Below are 15111 nucleotides of genomic sequence, written 5' to 3' on the forward strand. Positions count from 1 at the left end.
GTCACACCCCAGCAGCCCTCCCACCTCAGCCCCTTCAAGACCCCAGGGCTCCCCCAACCGCGCTGCACAGATCCTGCCCTGACCGTAGTCACCATGTTGATCCCCACGTTGAGCAAGATGAAGCTGACCGGGATCAGAAGAATTGAGTATCCTTGCTCCTGGCATTTCCTGGGGATGGGGCCAGTGAACGGCTCGGCTCGGTAGTAGTTTCGCTCACCCATGGCCGTTGGTCCCAGGACTGCCTGGGCCCTCTGCCCTCCAGTTTTAACTGGGAGCCAGACTGGGTCATAATGGGGCAGGTGGTGAGGTCACAGTGAGGGAGGGGGATGAAAAGGAGGGCCCAGAGTGGCATTCCCTGGTAACCAGGGTCAGGTAAGCTGAGCCTGGACAGTCAAACAGGGCCCGGTGGCCGGCATACATCCCCTCGAGCGGTCATTCATTCGCTCACCGCCCGCTGACTCACTTGTTCAAATGACACATTGCGTCTCTTGGCCCCTCTTGAGACTAGGAAGACCTTGGCCTCAGAGGCCTGCTGAAGGCCTGGCTGGAGTCCAGAGCCTCAGCCTTCTTCATGCCCTTCACTGGGCCTGGAGCTGGACCTGCCCAGATGTGGAACCTCCCAGTTTGGAAGCAACTTCTTGTATGAGGCTCTCTGTGGACAGGGACAGCTGAGACGCAGAGGAGGTGCCCAGAGACCAGGGGTTTGGAGTCTGCAGCTGCAGATGTACTTAGTGCATGGTATAGGACCAGGAGGGGCCTGCTGGCAGAACTGTGGCCACTAAACCAAAGGGACCCTCAGGCCAAGAAGGGGACACTGGCTTCTTATTGCAGGAAGCCAAGCGCAGGGACCCAGGCTGGCAGAAGGAGTGGCGCTTCCAAGCCACAGACCACCAATGTTTCCTGGACTCTGGCGCTCTTTATTCCTCTCTCCATGCCCTGCCGCCCCCTGCCCCTGCCCCCACTTGCTGCTGGTAAGTTCATTTTCCCAGTCTGGCTCCCGTGCAGAGAGGGCCTGGAGGCCGAGGTGGAAGGTAGCAGCGAGTTGGCCCGCGCTTGGCCCTCCTGCGGTTGCCGCTTCAGCACCAGACTGTCATACACCTGGTAGTTGGCATTGCCTCCCGGGTTCCGGCTGAGTGGCATGAAGGTGGGCGGGGGTGGAGGGTGCTCGGTAGCCTGGACGTCGGGCAGGAGGTGAGAGGGGCGGAGGAGCAGCGCTGAGCTGGGAGCCGGGGCCCGCTGGTCCGAGGCCTCGGCCAGTACCGTGAGGGAGGCGGAGGTGGCCACAGGGCGCCGCAAGGGCAGGATCTCAGCCCATTCGGCCGCCGGGTGCCGCACCTCGTGGGGATCGCGGGAGTAATCCAAGTGTCCCGTGGAGGGATGCAGGCTGCGGTTGGACTCGCTGTGAGCACAGCTGGGGAGGCTACGTCTGTGGGCCGGTGGGGTGTCGCGCTACCAGGCGTCGGGCCGGTAGACCCGAGGCACCAGAGCGGATGGAGGCTCAGAGCCCTCCAGACCCAGACTCCGCCGCGGGCCCAGTTGCCGTCCTTTCGGCCCGCGAGCCCCTCGACCTGCACCTGGCCGCCCCCACCGGCGCCCAGCCCCGGCGCCACCACCTGTGTGCCGGTGTGTCCCTCCACAGCTCCCTCCGACAAAAGCCCCCCCCCACCCCGCCCCTCTGGCGTGTCACCGCGGCCGGGTGCGGGAGCGGGATCGAGGGCAGGGGCCGCTTCCCCGGGCCTGCCGGCCACCAGGGGCGGGGTCCTGAGCTCGGCGGGGGGTGTGGGAGCAAGGGTGGCCTTGCCGGGGCTGAGGGGCCGTGGCGACTCAATGGTGGCTCCCAGTGGCTTCGGGCCAGCTGCTGTCGGGCAGGAGGGCCGGCCCGGGCTGCGGCCGGGCTGCGCCTAGGGCCGCGTGGGCGGGCAGGGCCGATGCCCAAGGGACCGCGGGCCCCGGGCCCTGAAGCCTCCGGGGCCACGTCCCTGTGAGCGACGTGCGGGATCTTGGGCGGGGCGCCAAGCGCCGAAGGGTTTGCTGGGTCACGGCCGCCCTGGGCTGGGAGGTGGTCGCCAAACCCTCCGCCGCCGCCCGATACCCGAGACCTCCGTTGCCCCTGCCTGGGCGGGCGAGGGGGCCCTGCCGGGGCGGGCCGGCCGCCAGGCTGGCGTTGAGGCGCCAGCGCCAGCGAAACTGGGCCTCAAGAGGCCGCCCGCGGCCCCCCGCCCCCGTCTACGGCCATACCACCCTGAACGCGCCCGATCTCGTCTGATCTCGGAAGCTAAGCAGGGTCGGGCCTGGTTAGTACTTGGATGGGAGACCGCCTGGGAATACCGGGTGCTGTAGGCTTTTTGCCTCCCGCTCCGCCCGCCTTCTCCTTTACTCGCCCGCGGCGGGGGGGCCGCCGGCTCCGCCCCCGCCGAGCCCCGCTGCAGGCAGTAGTCAAGGTGGTTTACCTGCCCGAGCAGGAAGCTTGGGCGATGGCAGAAGTGGGAAGAAACTCTTGAGCACAGGTTCTTGGGATCCACGGAGCAGCGCATGCACATGCGATGGGTGCCTACACAGCTGGCTTGCTTGTCTGTGGGGAAAGGCGAGATGGGTCAGGGCCTGGGTTCCTGAGGGGCTGAGAATCAAGGCAGGGATAGAAGAAAGGGGACAGGCCCACATCCCCTGAACCCACGCCGGCGCCCACTCACCTTTGTGGAAAATACGATTGAAAAGTGCCCGCAAGAATCTCTTCAGATGCCTCCAGAGTTGAGGGAAGAAGGGGAGGGGGGAGGCCGGGAGCAGGGTGAGCCCTGAAATCCAACCCTTGTCCCGGTCACACCCCAGCAGCCCTCCCACCTCAGCCCCTTCAAGACCCCAGGGCTCCCCCAACCGCGCTGCACAGATCCTGCCCTGACCGTAGTCACCATGTTGATCCCCACGTTGAGCAAGATGAAGCTGACCGGGATCAGAAGAATTGAGTATCCTTGCTCCTGGCATTTCCTGGGGATGGGGCCAGTGAACGGCTCGGCTCGGTAGTAGTTTCGCTCACCCATGGCCGTTGGTCCCAGGACTGCCTGGGCCCTCTGCCCTCCAGTTTTAACTGGGAGCCAGACTGGGTCATAATGGGGCAGGTGGTGAGGTCACAGTGAGGGAGGGGGATGAAAAGGAGGGCCCAGAGTGGCATTCCCTGGTAACCAGGGTCAGGTAAGCTGAGCCTGGACAGTCAAACAGGGCCCGGTGGCCGGCATACATCCCCTCGAGCGGTCATTCATTCGCTCACCGCCCGCTGACTCACTTGTTCAAATGACACATTGCGTCTCTTGGCCCCTCTTGAGACTAGGAAGACCTTGGCCTCAGAGGCCTGCTGAAGGCCTGGCTGGAGTCCAGAGCCTCAGCCTTCTTCATGCCCTTCACTGGGCCTGGAGCTGGACCTGCCCAGATGTGGAACCTCCCAGTTTGGAAGCAACTTCTTGTATGAGGCTCTCTGTGGACAGGGACAGCTGAGACGCAGAGGAGGTGCCCAGAGACCAGGGGTTTGGAGTCTGCAGCTGCAGATGTACTTAGTGCATGGTATAGGACCAGGAGGGGCCTGCTGGCAGAACTGTGGCCACTAAACCAAAGGGACCCTCAGGCCAAGAAGGGGACACTGGCTTCTTATTGCAGGAAGCCAAGCGCAGGGACCCAGGCTGGCAGAAGGAGTGGCGCTTCCAAGCCACAGACCACCAATGTTTCCTGGACTCTGGCGCTCTTTATTCCTCTCTCCATGCCCTGCCGCCCCCTGCCCCTGCCCCCACTTGCTGCTGGTAAGTTCATTTTCCCAGTCTGGCTCCCGTGCAGAGAGGGCCTGGAGGCCGAGGTGGAAGGTAGCAGCGAGTTGGCCCGCGCTTGGCCCTCCTGCGGTTGCCGCTTCAGCACCAGACTGTCATACACCTGGTAGTTGGCATTGCCTCCCGGGTTCCGGCTGAGTGGCATGAAGGTGGGCGGGGGTGGAGGGTGCTCGGTAGCCTGGACGTCGGGCAGGAGGTGAGAGGGGCGGAGGAGCAGCGCTGAGCTGGGAGCCGGGGCCCGCTGGTCCGAGGCCTCGGCCAGTACCGTGAGGGAGGCGGAGGTGGCCACAGGGCGCCGCAAGGGCAGGATCTCAGCCCATTCGGCCGCCGGGTGCCGCACCTCGTGGGGATCGCGGGAGTAATCCAAGTGTCCCGTGGAGGGATGCAGGCTGCGGTTGGACTCGCTGTGAGCACAGCTGGGGAGGCTACGTCTGTGGGCCGGTGGGGTGTCGCGCTACCAGGCGTCGGGCCGGTAGACCCGAGGCACCAGAGCGGATGGAGGCTCAGAGCCCTCCAGACCCAGACTCTGCCGCGGGCCCAGTTGCCGTCCTTTCGGCCCGCGAGCCCCTCGACCTGCACCTGGCCGCCCCCACCGGCGCCCAGCCCCGGCGCCGCCACCTGTGTGCCGGTGTGTCCCTCCACAGCTCCCTCCGACAAAAGCCCCCCCCACCCCGCCCCTCTGGCGTGTCACCGCGGCCGGGTGCGGGAGCGGGATCGAGGGCAGGGGCCGCTTCCCCGGGCCTGCCGGCCACCAGGGGCGGGGTCCTGAGCTCGGCGGGGGGTGTGGGGGCAAGGGTGGCCTTGCCGGGGCTGAGGGGCCGTGGCGACTCAATGGTGGCTCCCAGTGGCTTCGGGCCAGCTGCTGTCGGGCAGGAGGGCCGGCCCGGGCTGCGGCCGGGCTGCGCCTAGGGCCGCGTGGGCGGGCAGGGCCGATGCCCAAGGGACCGCGGGCCCCGGGCCCTGAAGCCTCCGGGGCCACGTCCCTGTGAGCGACGTGCGGGATCTTGGGCGGGGCGCCAAGCGCCGAAGGGTTTGCTGGGTCACGGCCGCCCTGGGCTGGGAGGTGGTCGCCAAACCCTCCGCCGCCGCCCGATACCCGAGACCTCCGTTGCCCCTGCCTGGGCGGGCGAGGGGGCCCTGCCGGGGCGGGCCGGCCGCCAGGCTGGCGTTGAGGCGCCAGCGCCAGCGAAACTGGGCCTCAAGAGGCCGCCCGCGGCCCCCCGCCCCCGTCTACGGCCATACCACCCTGAACGCGCCCGATCTCGTCTGATCTCGGAAGCTAAGCAGGGTCGGGCCTGGTTAGTACTTGGATGGGAGACCGCCTGGGAATACCGGGTGCTGTAGGCTTTTTGCCTCCCGCTCCGCCCGCCTTCTCCTTTACTCGCCCGCGGCGGGGGGGCCGCCGGCTCCGCCCCCGCCGAGCCCCGCTGCAGGCAGTAGTCAAGGTGGTTTACCTGCCCGAGCAGGAAGCTTGGGCGATGGCAGAAGTGGGAAGAAACTCTTGAGCACAGGTTCTTGGGATCCACGGAGCAGCGCATGCACATGCGATGGGTGCCTACACAGCTGGCTTGCTTGTCTGTGGGGAAAGGCGAGATGGGTCAGGGCCTGGGTTCCTGAGGGGCTGAGAATCAAGGCAGGGATAGAAGAAAGGGGACAGGCCCACATCCCCTGAACCCACGCCGGCGCCCACTCACCTTTGTGGAAAATACGATTGAAAAGTGCCCGCAAGAATCTCTTCAGATGCCTCCAGAGTTGAGGGAAGAAGGGGAGGGGGGAGGCCGGGAGCAGGGTGAGCCCTGAAATCCAACCCTTGTCCCGGTCACACCCCAGCAGCCCTCCCACCTCAGCCCCTTCAAGACCCCAGGGCTCCCCCAACCGCGCTGCACAGATCCTGCCCTGACCGTAGTCACCATGTTGATCCCCACGTTGAGCAAGATGAAGCTGACCGGGATCAGAAGAATTGAGTATCCTTGCTCCTGGCATTTCCTGGGGATGGGGCCAGTGAACGGCTCGGCTCGGTAGTAGTTTCGCTCACCCATGGCCGTTGGTCCCAGGACTGCCTGGGCCCTCTGCCCTCCAGTTTTAACTGGGAGCCAGACTGGGTCATAATGGGGCAGGTGGTGAGGTCACAGTGAGGGAGGGGGATGAAAAGGAGGGCCCAGAGTGGCATTCCCTGGTAACCAGGGTCAGGTAAGCTGAGCCTGGACAGTCAAACAGGGCCCGGTGGCCGGCATACATCCCCTCGAGCGGTCATTCATTCGCTCACCGCCCGCTGACTCACTTGTTCAAATGACACATTGCGTCTCTTGGCCCCTCTTGAGACTAGGAAGACCTTGGCCTCAGAGGCCTGCTGAAGGCCTGGCTGGAGTCCAGAGCCTCAGCCTTCTTCATGCCCTTCACTGGGCCTGGAGCTGGACCTGCCCAGATGTGGAACCTCCCAGTTTGGAAGCAACTTCTTGTATGAGGCTCTCTGTGGACAGGGACAGCTGAGACACAGAGGAGGTGCCCAGAGACCAGGGGTTTGGAGTCTGCAGCTGCAGATGTACTTAGTGCATGGTATAGGACCAGGAGGGGCCTGCTGGCAGAACTGTGGCCACTAAACCAAAGGGACCCTCAGGCCAAGAAGGGGACACTGGCTTCTTATTGCAGGAAGCCAAGCGCAGGGACCCAGGCTGGCAGAAGGAGTGGCGCTTCCAAGCCACAGACCACCAATGTTTCCTGGACTCTGGCGCTCTTTATTCCTCTCTCCATGCCCTGCCGCCCCCTGCCCCTGCCCCCACTTGCTGCTGGTAAGTTCATTTTCCCAGTCTGGCTCCCGTGCAGAGAGGGCCTGGAGGCCGAGGTGGAAGGTAGCAGCGAGTTGGCCCGCGCTTGGCCCTCCTGCGGTTGCCGCTTCAGCACCAGACTGTCATACACCTGGTAGTTGGCATTGCCTCCCGGGTTCCGGCTGAGTGGCATGAAGGTGGGCGGGGGTGGAGGGTGCTCGGTAGCCTGGACGTCGGGCAGGAGGTGAGAGGGGCGGAGGAGCAGCGCTGAGCTGGGAGCCGGGGCCCGCTGGTCCGAGGCCTCGGCCAGTACCGTGAGGGAGGCGGAGGTGGCCACAGGGCGCCGCAAGGGCAGGATCTCAGCCCATTCGGCCGCCGGGTGCCGCACCTCGTGGGGATCGCGGGAGTAATCCAAGTGTCCCGTGGAGGGATGCAGGCTGCGGTTGGACTCGCTGTGAGCACAGCTGGGGAGGCTACGTCTGTGGGCCGGTGGGGTGTCGCGCTACCAGGCGTCGGGCCGGTAGACCCGAGGCACCAGAGCGGATGGAGGCTCAGAGCCCTCCAGACCCAGACTCCGCCGCGGGCCCAGTTGCCGTCCTTTCGGCCCGCGAGCCCCTCGACCTGCACCTGGCCGCCCCCACCGGCGCCCAGCCCCGGCGCCACCACCTGTGTGCCGGTGTGTCCCTCCACAGCTCCCTCCGACAAAAGCCCCCCCCCACCCCGCCCCTCTGGCGTGTCACCGCGGCCGGGTGCGGGAGCGGGATCGAGGGCAGGGGCCGCTTCCCCGGGCCTGCCGGCCACCAGGGGCGGGGTCCTGAGCTCGGCGGGGGGTGTGGGAGCAAGGGTGGCCTTGCCGGGGCTGAGGGGCCGTGGCGACTCAATGGTGGCTCCCAGTGGCTTCGGGCCAGCTGCTGTCGGGCAGGAGGGCCGGCCCGGGCTGCGGCCGGGCTGCGCCTAGGGCCGCGTGGGCGGGCAGGGCCGATGCCCAAGGGACCGCGGGCCCCGGGCCCTGAAGCCTCCGGGGCCACGTCCCTGTGAGCGACGTGCGGGATCTTGGGCGGGGCGCCAAGCGCCGAAGGGTTTGCTGGGTCACGGCCGCCCTGGGCTGGGAGGTGGTCGCCAAACCCTCCGCCGCCGCCCGATACCCGAGACCTCCGTTGCCCCTGCCTGGGCGGGCGAGGGGGCCCTGCCGGGGCGGGCCGGCCGCCAGGCTGGCGTTGAGGCGCCAGCGCCAGCGAAACTGGGCCTCAAGAGGCCGCCCGCGGCCCCCCGCCCCCGTCTACGGCCATACCACCCTGAACGCGCCCGATCTCGTCTGATCTCGGAAGCTAAGCAGGGTCGGGCCTGGTTAGTACTTGGATGGGAGACCGCCTGGGAATACCGGGTGCTGTAGGCTTTTTGCCTCCCGCTCCGCCCGCCTTCTCCTTTACTCGCCCGCGGCGGGGGGGCCGCCGGCTCCGCCCCCGCCGAGCCCCGCTGCAGGCAGTAGTCAAGGTGGTTTACCTGCCCGAGCAGGAAGCTTGGGCGATGGCAGAAGTGGGAAGAAACTCTTGAGCACAGGTTCTTGGGATCCACGGAGCAGCGCATGCACATGCGATGGGTGCCTACACAGCTGGCTTGCTTGTCTGTGGGGAAAGGCGAGATGGGTCAGGGCCTGGGTTCCTGAGGGGCTGAGAATCAAGGCAGGGATAGAAGAAAGGGGACAGGCCCACATCCCCTGAACCCACGCCGGCGCCCACTCACCTTTGTGGAAAATACGATTGAAAAGTGCCCGCAAGAATCTCTTCAGATGCCTCCAGAGTTGAGGGAAGAAGGGGAGGGGGGAGGCCGGGAGCAGGGTGAGCCCTGAAATCCAACCCTTGTCCCGGTCACACCCCAGCAGCCCTCCCACCTCAGCCCCTTCAAGACCCCAGGGCTCCCCCAACCGCGCTGCACAGATCCTGCCCTGACCGTAGTCACCATGTTGATCCCCACGTTGAGCAAGATGAAGCTGACCGGGATCAGAAGAATTGAGTATCCTTGCTCCTGGCATTTCCTGGGGATGGGGCCAGTGAACGGCTCGGCTCGGTAGTAGTTTCGCTCACCCATGGCCGTTGGTCCCAGGACTGCCTGGGCCCTCTGCCCTCCAGTTTTAACTGGGAGCCAGACTGGGTCATAATGGGGCAGGTGGTGAGGTCACAGTGAGGGAGGGGGATGAAAAGGAGGGCCCAGAGTGGCATTCCCTGGTAACCAGGGTCAGGTAAGCTGAGCCTGGACAGTCAAACAGGGCCCGGTGGCCGGCATACATCCCCTCGAGCGGTCATTCATTCGCTCACCGCCCGCTGACTCACTTGTTCAAATGACACATTGCGTCTCTTGGCCCCTCTTGAGACTAGGAAGACCTTGGCCTCAGAGGCCTGCTGAAGGCCTGGCTGGAGTCCAGAGCCTCAGCCTTCTTCATGCCCTTCACTGGGCCTGGAGCTGGACCTGCCCAGATGTGGAACCTCCCAGTTTGGAAGCAACTTCTTGTATGAGGCTCTCTGTGGACAGGGACAGCTGAGACGCAGAGGAGGTGCCCAGAGACCAGGGGTTTGGAGTCTGCAGCTGCAGATGTACTTAGTGCATGGTATAGGACCAGGAGGGGCCTGCTGGCAGAACTGTGGCCACTAAACCAAAGGGACCCTCAGGCCAAGAAGGGGACACTGGCTTCTTATTGCAGGAAGCCAAGCGCAGGGACCCAGGCTGGCAGAAGGAGTGGCGCTTCCAAGCCACAGACCACCAATGTTTCCTGGACTCTGGCGCTCTTTATTCCTCTCTCCATGCCCTGCCGCCCCCTGCCCCTGCCCCCACTTGCTGCTGGTAAGTTCATTTTCCCAGTCTGGCTCCCGTGCAGAGAGGGCCTGGAGGCCGAGGTGGAAGGTAGCAGCGAGTTGGCCCGCGCTTGGCCCTCCTGCGGTTGCCGCTTCAGCACCAGACTGTCATACACCTGGTAGTTGGCATTGCCTCCCGGGTTCCGGCTGAGTGGCATGAAGGTGGGCGGGGGTGGAGGGTGCTCGGTAGCCTGGACGTCGGGCAGGAGGTGAGAGGGGCGGAGGAGCAGCGCTGAGCTGGGAGCCGGGGCCCGCTGGTCCGAGGCCTCGGCCAGTACCGTGAGGGAGGCGGAGGTGGCCACAGGGCGCCGCAAGGGCAGGATCTCAGCCCATTCGGCCGCCGGGTGCCGCACCTCGTGGGGATCGCGGGAGTAATCCAAGTGTCCCGTGGAGGGATGCAGGCTGCGGTTGGACTCGCTGTGAGCACAGCTGGGGAGGCTACGTCTGTGGGCCGGTGGGGTGTCGCGCTACCAGGCGTCGGGCCGGTAGACCCGAGGCACCAGAGCGGATGGAGGCTCAGAGCCCTCCAGACCCAGACTCTGCCGCGGGCCCAGTTGCCGTCCTTTCGGCCCGCGAGCCCCTCGACCTGCACCTGGCCGCCCCCACCGGCGCCCAGCCCCGGCGCCGCCACCTGTGTGCCGGTGTGTCCCTCCACAGCTCCCTCCGACAAAAGCCCCCCCCACCCCGCCCCTCTGGCGTGTCACCGCGGCCGGGTGCGGGAGCGGGATCGAGGGCAGGGGCCGCTTCCCCGGGCCTGCCGGCCACCAGGGGCGGGGTCCTGAGCTCGGCGGGGGGTGTGGGGGCAAGGGTGGCCTTGCCGGGGCTGAGGGGCCGTGGCGACTCAATGGTGGCTCCCAGTGGCTTCGGGCCAGCTGCTGTCGGGCAGGAGGGCCGGCCCGGGCTGCGGCCGGGCTGCGCCTAGGGCCGCGTGGGCGGGCAGGGCCGATGCCCAAGGGACCGCGGGCCCCGGGCCCTGAAGCCTCCGGGGCCACGTCCCTGTGAGCGACGTGCGGGATCTTGGGCGGGGCGCCAAGCGCCGAAGGGTTTGCTGGGTCACGGCCGCCCTGGGCTGGGAGGTGGTCGCCAAACCCTCCGCCGCCGCCCGATACCCGAGACCTCCGTTGCCCCTGCCTGGGCGGGCGAGGGGGCCCTGCCGGGGCGGGCCGGCCGCCAGGCTGGCGTTGAGGCGCCAGCGCCAGCGAAACTGGGCCTCAAGAGGCCGCCCGCGGCCCCCCGCCCCCGTCTACGGCCATACCACCCTGAACGCGCCCGATCTCGTCTGATCTCGGAAGCTAAGCAGGGTCGGGCCTGGTTAGTACTTGGATGGGAGACCGCCTGGGAATACCGGGTGCTGTAGGCTTTTTGCCTCCCGCTCCGCCCGCCTTCTCCTTTACTCGCCCGCGGCGGGGGGGCCGCCGGCTCCGCCCCCGCCGAGCCCCGCTGCAGGCAGTAGTCAAGGTGGTTTACCTGCCCGAGCAGGAAGCTTGGGCGATGGCAGAAGTGGGAAGAAACTCTTGAGCACAGGTTCTTGGGATCCACGGAGCAGCGCATGCACATGCGATGGGTGCCTACACAGCTGGCTTGCTTGTCTGTGGGGAAAGGCGAGATGGGTCAGGGCCTGGGTTCCTGAGGGGCTGAGAATCAAGGCAGGGATAGAAGAAAGGGGACAGGCCCACATCCCCTGAACCCACGCCGGCGCCCACTCACCTTTGTGGAAAATACGATTGAAAAGTGCCCGCAAGAATCTCTTCAGATGCCTCCAGAGTTGAGGGAAGAAGGGGAGGGGGGAGGCCGGGAGCAGGGTGAGCCCTGAAATCCAACCCTTGTCCCGGTCACACCCCAGCAGCCCTCCCACCTCAGCCCCTTCAAGACCCCAGGGCTCCCCCAACCGCGCTGCACAGATCCTGCCCTGACCGTAGTCACCATGTTGATCCCCACGTTGAGCAAGATGAAGCTGACCGGGATCAGAAGAATTGAGTATCCTTGCTCCTGGCATTTCCTGAGGATGGGGCCAGTGAACGGCTCGGCTCGGTAGTAGTTTCGCTCACCCATGGCCGTTGGTCCCAGGACTGCCTGGGCCCTCTGCCCTCCAGTTTTAACTGGGAGCCAGACTGGGTCATAATGGGGCAGGTGGTGAGGTCACAGTGAGGGAGGGGGATGAAAAGGAGGGCCCAGAGTGGCATTCCCTGGTAACCAGGGTCAGGTAAGCTGAGCCTGGACAGTCAAACAGGGCCCGGTGGCCGGCATACATCCCCTCGAGCGGTCATTCATTCGCTCACCGCCCGCTGACTCACTTGTTCAAATGACACATTGCGTCTCTTGGCCCCTCTTGAGACTAGGAAGACCTTGGCCTCAGAGGCCTGCTGAAGGCCTGGCTGGAGTCCAGAGCCTCAGCCTTCTTCATGCCCTTCACTGGGCCTGGAGCTGGACCTGCCCAGATGTGGAACCTCCCAGTTTGGAAGCAACTTCTTGTATGAGGCTCTCTGTGGACAGGGACAGCTGAGACGCAGAGGAGGTGCCCAGAGACCAGGGGTTTGGAGTCTGCAGCTGCAGATGTACTTAGTGCATGGTATAGGACCAGGAGGGGCCTGCTGGCAGAACTGTGGCCACTAAACCAAAGGGACCCTCAGGCCAAGAAGGGGACACTGGCTTCTTATTGCAGGAAGCCAAGCGCAGGGACCCAGGCTGGCAGAAGGAGTGGCGCTTCCAAGCCACAGACCACCAATGTTTCCTGGACTCTGGCGCTCTTTATTCCTCTCTCCATGCCCTGCCGCCCCCTGCCCCTGCCCCCACTTGCTGCTGGTAAGTTCATTTTCCCAGTCTGGCTCCCGTGCAGAGAGGGCCTGGAGGCCGAGGTGGAAGGTAGCAGCGAGTTGGCCCGCGCTTGGCCCTCCTGCGGTTGCCGCTTCAGCACCAGACTGTCATACACCTGGTAGTTGGCATTGCCTCCCGGGTTCCGGCTGAGTGGCATGAAGGTGGGCGGGGGTGGAGGGTGCTCGGTAGCCTGGACGTCAGGCAGGAGGTGAGAGGGGCGGAGGAGCAGCGCTGAGCTGGGAGCCGGGGCCCGCTGGTCCGAGGCCTCGGCCAGTACCGTGAGGGAGGCGGAGGTGGCCACAGGGCGCCGCAAGGGCAGGATCTCAGCCCATTCGGCCGCCGGGTGCCGCACCTCGTGGGGATCGCGGGAGTAATCCAAGTGTCCCGTGGAGGGATGCAGGCTGCGGTTGGACTCGCTGTGAGCACAGCTGGGGAGGCTACGTCTGTGGGCCGGTGGGGTGTCGCGCTACCAGGCGTCGGGCCGGTAGACCCGAGGCACCAGAGCGGATGGAGGCTCAGAGCCCTCCAGACCCAGACTCTGCCGCGGGCCCAGTTGCCGTCCTTTCGGCCCGCGAGCCCCTCGACCTGCACCTGGCCGCCCCCACCGGCGCCCAGCCCCGGCGCCGCCACCTGTGTGCCGGTGTGTCCCTCCACAGCTCCCTCCGACAAAAGCCCCCCCCACCCCGCCCCTCTGGCGTGTCACCGCGGCCGGGTGCGGGAGCGGGATCGAGGGCAGGGGCCGCTTCCCCGGGCCTGCCGGCCACCAGGGGCGGGGTCCTGAGCTCGGCGGGGGGTGTGGGGGCAAGGGTGGCCTTGCCGGGGCTGAGGGGCCGTGGCGACTCAATGGTGGCTCCCAGTGGCTTCGGGCCAGCTGCTGTCGGGCAGGAGGGCCGGCCCGGGCTGCGGCCGGGCTGCGCCTAGGGCCGCGTGGGCGGGCAGGGCCGATGCCCAAGGGACCGCGGGCCCCGGGCCCTGAAGCCTCCGGGGCCACGTCCCTGTGAGCGACGTGCGGGATCTTGGGCGGGGCGCCAAGCGCCGAAGGGTTTGCTGGGTCACGGCCGCCCTGGGCTGGGAGGTGGTCGCCAAACCCTCCGCCGCCGCCCGATACCCGAGACCTCCGTTGCCCCTGCCTGGGCGGGCGAGGGGGCCCTGCCGGGGCGGGCCGGCCGCCAGGCTGGCGTTGAGGCGCCAGCGCCAGCGAAACTGGGCCTCAAGAGGCCGCCCGCGGCCCCCCGCCCCCGTCTACGGCCATACCACCCTGAACGCGCCCGATCTCGTCTGATCTCGGAAGCTAAGCAGGGTCGGGCCTGGTTAGTACTTGGATGGGAGACCGCCTGGGAATACCGGGTGCTGTAGGCTTTTTGCCTCCCGCTCCGCCCGCCTTCTCCTTTACTCGCCCGCGGCGGGGGGGCCGCCGGCTCCGCCCCCGCCGAGCCCCGCTGCAGGCAGTAGTCAAGGTGGTTTACCTGCCCGAGCAGGAAGCTTGGGCGATGGCAGAAGTGGGAAGAAACTCTTGAGCACAGGTTCTTGGGATCCACGGAGCAGCGCATGCACATGCGATGGGTGCCTACACAGCTGGCTTGCTTGTCTGTGGGGAAAGGCGAGATGGGTCAGGGCCTGGGTTCCTGAGGGGCTGAGAATCAAGGCAGGGATAGAAGAAAGGGGACAGGCCCACATCCCCTGAACCCACGCCGGCGCCCACTCACCTTTGTGGAAAATACGATTGAAAAGTGCCCGCAAGAATCTCTTCAGATGCCTCCAGAGTTGAGGGAAGAAGGGGAGGGGGGAGGCCGGGAGCAGGGTGAGCCCTGAAATCCAACCCTTGTCCCGGTCACACCCCAGCAGCCCTCCCACCTCAGCCCCTTCAAGACCCCAGGGCTCCCCCAACCGCGCTGCACAGATCCTGCCCTGACCGTAGTCACCATGTTGATCCCCACGTTGAGCAAGATGAAGCTGACCGGGATCAGAAGAATTGAGTATCCTTGCTCCTGGCATTTCCTGGGGATGGGGCCAGTGAACGGCTCGGCTCGGTAGTAGTTTCGCTCACCCATGGCCGTTGGTCCCAGGACTGCCTGGGCCCTCTGCCCTCCAGTTTTAACTGGGAGCCAGACTGGGTCATAATGGGGCAGGTGGTGAGGTCACAGTGAGGGAGGGGGATGAAAAGGAGGGCCCAGAGTGGCATTCCCTGGTAACCAGGGTCAGGTAAGCTGAGCCTGGACAGTCAAACAGGGCCCGGTGGCCGGCATACATCCCCTCGAGCGGTCATTCATTCGCTCACCGCCCGCTGACTCACTTGTTCAAATGACACATTGCGTCTCTTGGCCCCTCTTGAGACTAGGAAGACCTTGGCCTCAGAGGCCTGCTGAAGGCCTGGCTGGAGTCCAGAGCCTCAGCCTTCTTCATGCCCTTCACTGGGCCTGGAGCTGGACCTGCCCAGATGTGGAACCTCCCAGTTTGGAAGCAACTTCTTGTATGAGGCTCTCTGTGGACAGGGACAGCTGAGACACAGAGGAGGTGCCCAGAGACCAGGGGTTTGGAGTCTGCAGCTGCAGATGTACTTAGTGCATGGTATAGGACCAGGAGGGGCCTGCTGGCAGAACTGTGGCCACTAAACCAAAGGGACCCTCAGGCCAAGAAGGGGACACTGGCTTCTTATTGCAGGAAGCCAAGCGCAGGGACCCAGGCTGGCAGAAGGAGTGGCGCTTCCAAGCCACAGACCACCAATGTTTCCTGGACTCTGGCGCTCTTTATTCCTCTCTCCATGCCCTGCCGCCCCCTGCCCCTGCCCCCACTTGCTGCTGGTAAGTTCATTTTCCCAGTCTGGCTCCCGTGCAGAGAGGGCCTGGAGGCCGAGGTGGAAGGTAGCAGCGAGTT

The 15111-nt window shown here is 65.9% G+C and overlaps 5 non-coding genes across 5 annotated transcripts; all 5 read left to right on the plus strand.

The window, feature by feature from the left end:
* The first annotated feature begins 2224 nt into the window (after positions 1-2224).
* On the plus strand, positions 2225-2343 carry LOC132596106 (5S ribosomal RNA). The gene has a single exon (XR_009562207.1). It is a non-coding gene; the product is annotated as a 5S ribosomal RNA (ribosomal RNA).
* Positions 2344-5037: 2694 nt separating this feature from the next.
* On the plus strand, positions 5038-5156 carry LOC132596107 (5S ribosomal RNA). The gene has a single exon (XR_009562208.1). It is a non-coding gene; the product is annotated as a 5S ribosomal RNA (ribosomal RNA).
* A 2695-nt stretch (positions 5157-7851) lies between these two features.
* On the plus strand, positions 7852-7970 carry LOC132596108 (5S ribosomal RNA). The gene has a single exon (XR_009562209.1). It is a non-coding gene; the product is annotated as a 5S ribosomal RNA (ribosomal RNA).
* A 2694-nt stretch (positions 7971-10664) lies between these two features.
* LOC132596110 (5S ribosomal RNA) lies at positions 10665-10783 on the plus strand. Its single transcript, XR_009562211.1, has one exon. It is a non-coding gene; the product is annotated as a 5S ribosomal RNA (ribosomal RNA).
* A 2694-nt stretch (positions 10784-13477) lies between these two features.
* On the plus strand, positions 13478-13596 carry LOC132596111 (5S ribosomal RNA). The gene has a single exon (XR_009562212.1). It is a non-coding gene; the product is annotated as a 5S ribosomal RNA (ribosomal RNA).
* The last annotated feature ends 1515 nt before the right edge of the window (positions 13597-15111 follow it).

This window comes from Globicephala melas, unplaced genomic scaffold (assembly GCF_963455315.2).
Source record: "Globicephala melas unplaced genomic scaffold, mGloMel1.2 SCAFFOLD_612, whole genome shotgun sequence".
Taxonomy (NCBI): Eukaryota; Metazoa; Chordata; class Mammalia; order Artiodactyla; family Delphinidae; genus Globicephala; species Globicephala melas.